General features: G+C 47.5%; 1 long non-coding RNA gene across 1 annotated transcript; it reads left to right on the plus strand.

Moving 5' to 3' along the window:
- Positions 1-554: 554 nt before the first annotated feature.
- On the plus strand, positions 555-3514 carry LOC122107575. The gene is made up of 4 exons (XR_006147368.1): positions 555-771; positions 1425-1811; positions 2931-3111; positions 3461-3514. It is a non-coding gene; the product is annotated as an uncharacterized LOC122107575 (long non-coding RNA).
- Positions 3515-7221: the final 3707 nt, after the last annotated feature.

Consider the following 7221-nt stretch of genomic DNA (forward strand, 5'->3'; position numbering starts at 1 on the left):
ACAGGAGTCTGACTAGTACAGTTTGGCTAGAAAAAGTACAGCCAAGTGAACTGGGAATGAAAAGCACAAGAAGGAAGGAAAGCTCAAAGTCTTGATGTGCACATGGTGGAAGCTGCAGAATAACAACAGGAAAGATGACTGGCTCTGACACCAGGAGAACCAGAATCCGAATCTCAGCACTGTCTCCATCTTCCTAGTGAGAGGATTTTGAAATTTTTATTTTTCTAAATAGTTGTACAAAGGGGCTTTAATTCAACATGTCATTTTACAAGTACAATGCATCTTGATCAACGCTGCCTCTTCCATCATCCCTTCCCCACACCCCATCCCTTCAAACTACCTGCTTCCATTTTGGCAAATGCACATTGAGCATTATGACTATATTCACTTACCAGATAATTTTTTAAGTTTAGTTTTTGAGGAAACATGTCACCATGCAGACCAGGCTGGTTTTGAACTCACTATCCTCCTGCTTCTACCTCCTAAGTACTGGGATTACAGGCAGGAACAACCATGCTAGGCTTTATATAACCTTTCCATGTTGTTTAACCATTCTGAGTCTCAATTTTATCAACTATAGGAGTGGAATAATCATGTACACAGAACTTGTGGAAAAATCTCAATGTCTTCCAAAATGCAGGAGAGAAATTAACATGATTTATGGACACAGATAAGGAAGGATCTACAGAGAAAAACCTACATTGCTAAGTGAGTTCCTGGCAGCTATTCAATTCATCCAGTGATTAAAACATGGCATCAAAAGAGCAGAAGGTTTGTAAACTTTGCCTAAGCAGAACTTGAACTTATGATTCTCCTGCCTCCATTTCCTGGCTTGGTGGGATTATAGGTGTATGCCATCTCACATATACTCCTATCTTAATATTGTCTTCACATGCTACGCTATCTTTAAGTAGTTGTACAAAGGAGCTTCAAGTCAATGTATCGATTTCTGAGTACTCCCATCTCTCCTAACCCCACACATCCTCTCAAGTTGCCTGGTACCATTTTTGCATGTGTACATTGAATATTATGATTGTGTTCACCCACACTGTCTGTCTCTCTTGTGTCTTGGGAGACTTGTCAAAGTCATCCACAGCTCACAGGTGTGTGTCACTGCACCAGTTCCACAGCCACAAGAACTTTCCTGAGAGGGACAAGAGTTTAGGCATTCTGAATCCTGAAGTTGGATGGCTATGGGGAGGGAGCAAATGGTAGCAAAAGTCAGACCAGGGCTGCCTGCAGCAGGTAAGGATTCCAACTCTTTGAATCTGAGACCCGGAGTGGGGAGGCCAGATCACCACTGCCACCTGTAGAACCACATCAAGGACCAACATCTGAACATGCACCTGTGTGCTTTTCAACTGGGCTGAAGTTGCCAGCCCACCTCTAACGTGCACCTGCATGCCATTTCTTTTCTCTTTCAGATGTGGCTGTGAGAAGCTTGGGAATGCATTGTTGAAGTAGCACATACTCCTCCAGACTAAGAGATGAGAAGCCCAGAAGCTGTAGTCCCAGGCTTGCTTCTCTTTGATTTATTAGTCTTTAACCTGATTCTGGGTCCCCTGAGGATGAAGCCCTATTCTAAAGGAAAAAGGAGACCTGTTTGCTTCCTGATGGGTCTTGTGTGATGAAGCCAAGTAAGTCCTGTCTATTTTCAGATTCCAGAGATGCCTGGTAAGAATTCAATAGGCATCTGAAGAGCTTTGAATGAGCACACAGATGAAAGATCCCCCCTGGCCTTTGGCCACACACCCTGTTTACTTTCCAGAGACAATGGGGGGTTTGAAGTGTGCTAAAGTAACATCTGTGTGGTCTTAATCAGTATTGAGAGAGGTCAACTGGATTAAGCTAACATTAAGACTCTGATTAGGAGGGGAAGGGATGGGGGGCGGGTATTTGTCTTACCCTGTAGTCATGGCACATGCTCACTGTGTCTTACAAATTCCTCAGGAGCCAGGAAGAGATGGTAGACCAAAGAATTCTCCATGGTATGTGTATGGAGCATATAGACCTGTGGGTTTGTTGTTGTTTATTTGCTTTTTTTTTTTTTTTTAGCAAATATTTGGTCTCTAGAGATAATGGACAGAATTAAATTATGTATGAACCAACAAGTTTAGCATTCCATGCCTTTTCCTAACAAAGAGATCCATCCAGTGGGCCTACTGCAGGGAACATGCTAGGTGATGCAGCTTGTAGCATCTGACTGGCTGGCTTCTCCTCACCCTCAAGGGTCTATCTTGCTCTCACCATGGCTCTTGAGTCTGGAGCTTTGCATTCCTCCATTTTTGTGCTGGTAATGGGGTTTGAACTCAGTGCCTTGAGCTCTTTTCTCTTTTCTGCTCTAGGTTGGAGCTCTACCAATTGAGCCACACCTCCAGTTCTAACTTTTTGTTGGTTAATCAGAGATGAACCTCTCAGGCTCTTGTCCCTGGCCTAGCTTTGAACCACAATCCTTAGATATCTGCCTCTTGATTACCTAGGATGACAGGCTTGAGCCAACAGCAAAAGAGCCACCTCTTCCTCTAAATCCTGGCTGGTTTGCAGTGACTGGTGACTGAAATGAACCTGTGTGTGCATACGTGTGCATGTGCACTTCCACACACAGGTGAAAAGTCACACACATACACACTGAATCTCTGGGACAGATTGCCCATTACTTCTGTAAGCTCAAAGCACCACACAGTTGAGCACTTTATTGTTTGAACAATTACTTCTAGTCTAGATGTCTTGATATAGGGCAGACAGCCAAATACCTTCTCCAGTTAATCTCCTTTAATCCAGCTGTGCACTGGCCCCTTGCCCAATTCTTCCATCCTCCAATCTTGAAACTCTTCAGTGGCTTCTCCTCCTCTATACTGACTGGCAAAAAGCTCCTTTAAAGATTGGTTTATACCACACCAGTGGCTTTGAAAAACTCATTGTTTGTTTAGGTCCAAGACTGGAACTCAAATTTAGTACCTGACACTTTGGCTCATTGGTTAGTGCTCTACCAACTGAGCCATGCCTTCAACCCCTATGCCCACTGTTCTAAGAGTAGGATAGACAGAAATCCTAAAACCAAGCCAAGTATGACAATGGATAGAAGCTTGGCTCACATGGGACTGAGCAAAGGTAAGAGGATAGGAACAGGAAGGAGAGGAAGTGCCAGAGAATGGTGTTTCCTGGGATTGGGGGTGAGGGAGAGAAGTTCTGTTAAGTGAGGGTTGTAGTGCAGTGAAGACTCATGGCAGGCCCGCTGCGTGGGCAGTAAAAGCTTAGTGCTGATCTTGGAAGGGCAGTTTGGTGAAGTGGTAGTGGCAGACGTTTCCTGGAGTGTGTTTAAGGATTGCAGATGAGGGAGGATACAGATGAGTCAGGTGACTGAGGCATCACTCTATATGGAGAGCAAAGAGAGAGGAAAGATGAGGCCAAGCAAGTTTGTGTTTGGTTTCAAGCACTGGGGATGGTACTGACTGTCTAGGCAAGGATAAAATGGCTGAGTGAGAGCAGCCATTGCCAAACATGACGTTTGTGTGGGAGGGTGTGGCCTGTAACCAGCAAAGGACCCGCCCAGATGACCCTACATCATCCTTACGAGGTAGGGGAAAGTGGAAAGCCTGGGACCATAGGTAGTATAGCAGTGGGAAAATTCTTTCTCTTTCTCTCTCTGTCTCTCTCTGTCTCTGTCTTTCTGTCTCTGTCTCTCTGTCTCTGCTCTGTCTCTGTCTCTGTCTCTCTCCCTCTCCCTCTCCCCCTCCTCTTTGTTCTCTTTCCTTTTGGTGGCATTAGGGTTTGAACTCAGGACCATGCACCTGCTAGGCAGGTGCTATACCACTGGAACCAAGCCCCTCGTGGAAGAAAGCCCTCTTTTGACTGCTTGTGTTTTCTCAGGGAAGACAGAAGGGAAGGTACAGAACCAGACCATTGAAAGGGGGGCACCTTTGAGGGGAGTGCTGCAGTGAGGTTTCTAGGGAGCCACAGACCATTTAGATTAGTGTGAGAATTCGTTCAGACAGCAGTCTTGTCAATTTTGCTCAGTTAAAATCAAGTGGGAATTGCTTGTTCTGGGGTGTGAATTCAGGGCTTCACACTTGCTCAGATGGGAGTCTGTCACTGGAACAATGTCTCCAGCCCTGCATTTTGCTGGCCATTCTGCAGGTGTAGTCCAGGAGACTTTTCAGCAAGGCTGGCTTTGAACTGTGATCTTCCTGATTTCAGTCTCAGGTGTAGCAAGTGTGAGACACCTGTACCTAGCCAAGGTGAAGCCTTGAATGATGAATTCTCCCAAGGGGCCAATATTTTCTTCATGTGGTATACAGGATAAAGGCCTGAAACATATTTGATATTTAGGCCTGAAAACATTATAATTTTATAATTCCTTATGTGGGCTAAATGCATCTTCACCAGCCCCTTTATAAGGCACTAAGCATGAAGACCCTCCACATCTTAGAATTCTTGCAAGGGGACTTGCTTGTGATTCTAGAAGGCACATTCAGATCATAAACAGGATTACATTTTTATTTAAAAAATGAAATCCCCTCCTCATAAAGAATGCACATCTGAAAGAAAATATAGCAAACAAAGCATTGGCTTTTTTTTTGTCGGTTGTGGGGCTTGAACTCTGGGCCTGAGGGCTGTCCCTCAGCTCTTCAGCTCAAGGCTAGTGCTCTACCACTTGAGCCACAACGCCACTTCCCTGTCCTTTTCTCTTTATCTTTACATATTATTTATTTTTTGTGGTGGTGGTGGTGTTGGGGTTTGAACTGAGAGCCCAGTGGCTTGCTTGCTTAGCACCAGGTCCATTTTTTTTTTTTTTTTTTGAGAAAAGGTCTCTATGTATGTACTGGGTGCCCTGGCCCTCAGTTCTCTTGTTGTGCTTCAGTGCAGCTGGAATAACAGGTGTGTACCACTGTGTCTGGCTAATAGTTGACAAGGAATCTTACAAACTTTTTGTCTAGGTTGGCCTACAACAGTGATCTCTCTCTCTGATCTCCACCTCCCAAGTAGCTAGGATTACAGGAGTGAGTTACCTTACCCAGCTCCAGTGGTTTGTTCATTCTTCCCTCCCTCCCTCCCTTCTTCCCTCCCTCCCTCTCTTCCTCCCTCCCTCTTGACCTCAGGGCCTAAGTGCTGGAAGTTGATCCACAGCTCCACTTCTGGCTTGTTTTTGCTGGTTTATTGTAGATAAGAGTCTCATGGACTTTCTTGCCCAAGCTGACTTCAAACTGGTATCCTCAGATCTCAGTAACTAGGATTAGAGGTCTGAGCCACCACTTTATGAGTACAATGCATCTGGATCAATATCACCCCTTTAAGAATGAAGTTCCAACACAGCACAGTAAGGGAACTTTCTCCTTTTTTAATGTGTGACTTAACAGGCATGTCAAGAGCATCGGCATTTCTTTAGCTTTAAAATTCCCCATAATCCTAGCTACTCAGGCTAGACCTGAGGATTGAGGTTTGAAGTCAGCCTGGGCAGAAGTCTGAAGTCTCCAGTTAGCCAGCAAAACGTATAGGATGTAACACCACTCAGAGGGAAACGCCAAGGGAGAATAGGAGGCCCTGAGTTAAAGTACACACACACACACACACACACACACACACACACACCCTCTCTCTCTCTCTCTCTCTCTCTCTCTCTCTCACAGCAAAGGCTCTGGGTGCTTTTTCCAGGCTCACCATAGGAGGCCCTGAGTTAAAGTACACACACACACACACACACACACACACACACACACACACACACACACACACACACACACACACACACACACACACACACACACACACACACACACACACACACACACACACACACACACACACACACACCCTCTCTCTCTCTCTCTCTCTCTCTCTCACAGCAAAGGCTCTGGGTGCTTTTTCCAGGCTCACCAAGGTGAATGCACAGAACTGGGTCCTGACATTAAGTTAGCTATAGAAGAAAAAGAAAGGTAAGGGTGTGTGTGTGCCCAAGGCTGGGGAGCCTGGGCCAGGGTGGGGAATGCCAGGATTTAGAAAGCAGCTTTCCCAGGGAGGGTCCCTTTTCTTCCAGACAAAACCAATCCACACCTCTTGAGGTTTCCCAGCATCAAGTTATCTTCCTCCCCTGTCCAGGAAGAGGCTACACCACCATGCTGAAAAGGATCACCTGGCTATAGGGGACCTGGAAGCCTCGGGTTCTGGGGAAACTGAGGCTGTGGAACCCCAGGGCTTTTGGGGTGGGTTGTAGCAGGCTTTTGGTGTCTGTCCATTACAACTCTCCCCAGAGGTGCAGCCTTCCCTAGCCTCCCATTATCAAATCTTTGTTAGCCCCCTCTACCAGCTTAGTATTAAAATTTTGTGCCCCCCCCACGGTGGGATCCCTGGGGGGTTAATAGTAAATACTTGTGGCCCTAATCTGGCCTGCTGTCTGTGGCCTCCGTTTACTTTGCTGCACTCTGAGGTGGCTCGCAGGACAGAATAAAGTTCACAATAAATCCTGGCCAGGATGTTCTCCTTTTTGGAGATGGGGGAAGTGGCGGGGAGGGGGGGTGGTCAGTCAAAGGCCAAAAGGGTCATATGACCTTTTGGGGGTATTTGATAAAACCTATTCATTCCTTTTCTACGAAAGAACACAAATCAGTACCCTGCTTACAACTCAAGGGGGTGGAGAGTCCTAATACGCCCCAGATAAAAACCTAGCCTTAAAACTCAGGAAGAGCCAGGCACCTGCGGCGCCTTCCTGTAATCCCAGCTACTCAGGAGGCTGAGATCCGGAGGATCCCGTTAGAAGCCAGCCCGAGGAGGAAGAAGTCAGCGAGACCCCATCTCCAAGGAACCAGCGCACCCTGTACGGCGACCTTTAGAAAGAAGGGACGAGGAGAAGGATCTGCGATCCTGGACAGACGTGGAGCCGGGAAGGGGAGGCCCAGCTTCCGACCTCAGCGCTGCGGACCGGCCGCCGCCTCCAGACCAGGTTCAGGACCAGACAGTGGCGCCAGGCTCAGCGGGACCTTGGCCGGGCTGCCACGTGCAGGCTGCGGAACCCGCGCCCGTCCGCCCGGAGTTCCGGGCCCGGGAGAGGCGGGTCAGTCACACCTGTGCCACCGGCACCGGGCGGGGCAGGGGTCCGGGGACGGGGGGGACGGGGGAAGGTGAGGAAGATGAGGGATCAGGGGAGGGAGGAGAGGAAGAGAAGGATGGGGGGGGGAGGCGGGAGGGGGAGGAGTCTGTAACTTTCAGTTCAAGGGCATTGTGGGA

This window comes from Dipodomys spectabilis, unplaced genomic scaffold (assembly GCF_019054845.1).
Source record: "Dipodomys spectabilis isolate Male_0828 unplaced genomic scaffold, ASM1905484v1 ptg000051l, whole genome shotgun sequence".
Lineage (NCBI taxonomy): Eukaryota > Metazoa > Chordata > Mammalia > Rodentia > Heteromyidae > Dipodomys > Dipodomys spectabilis.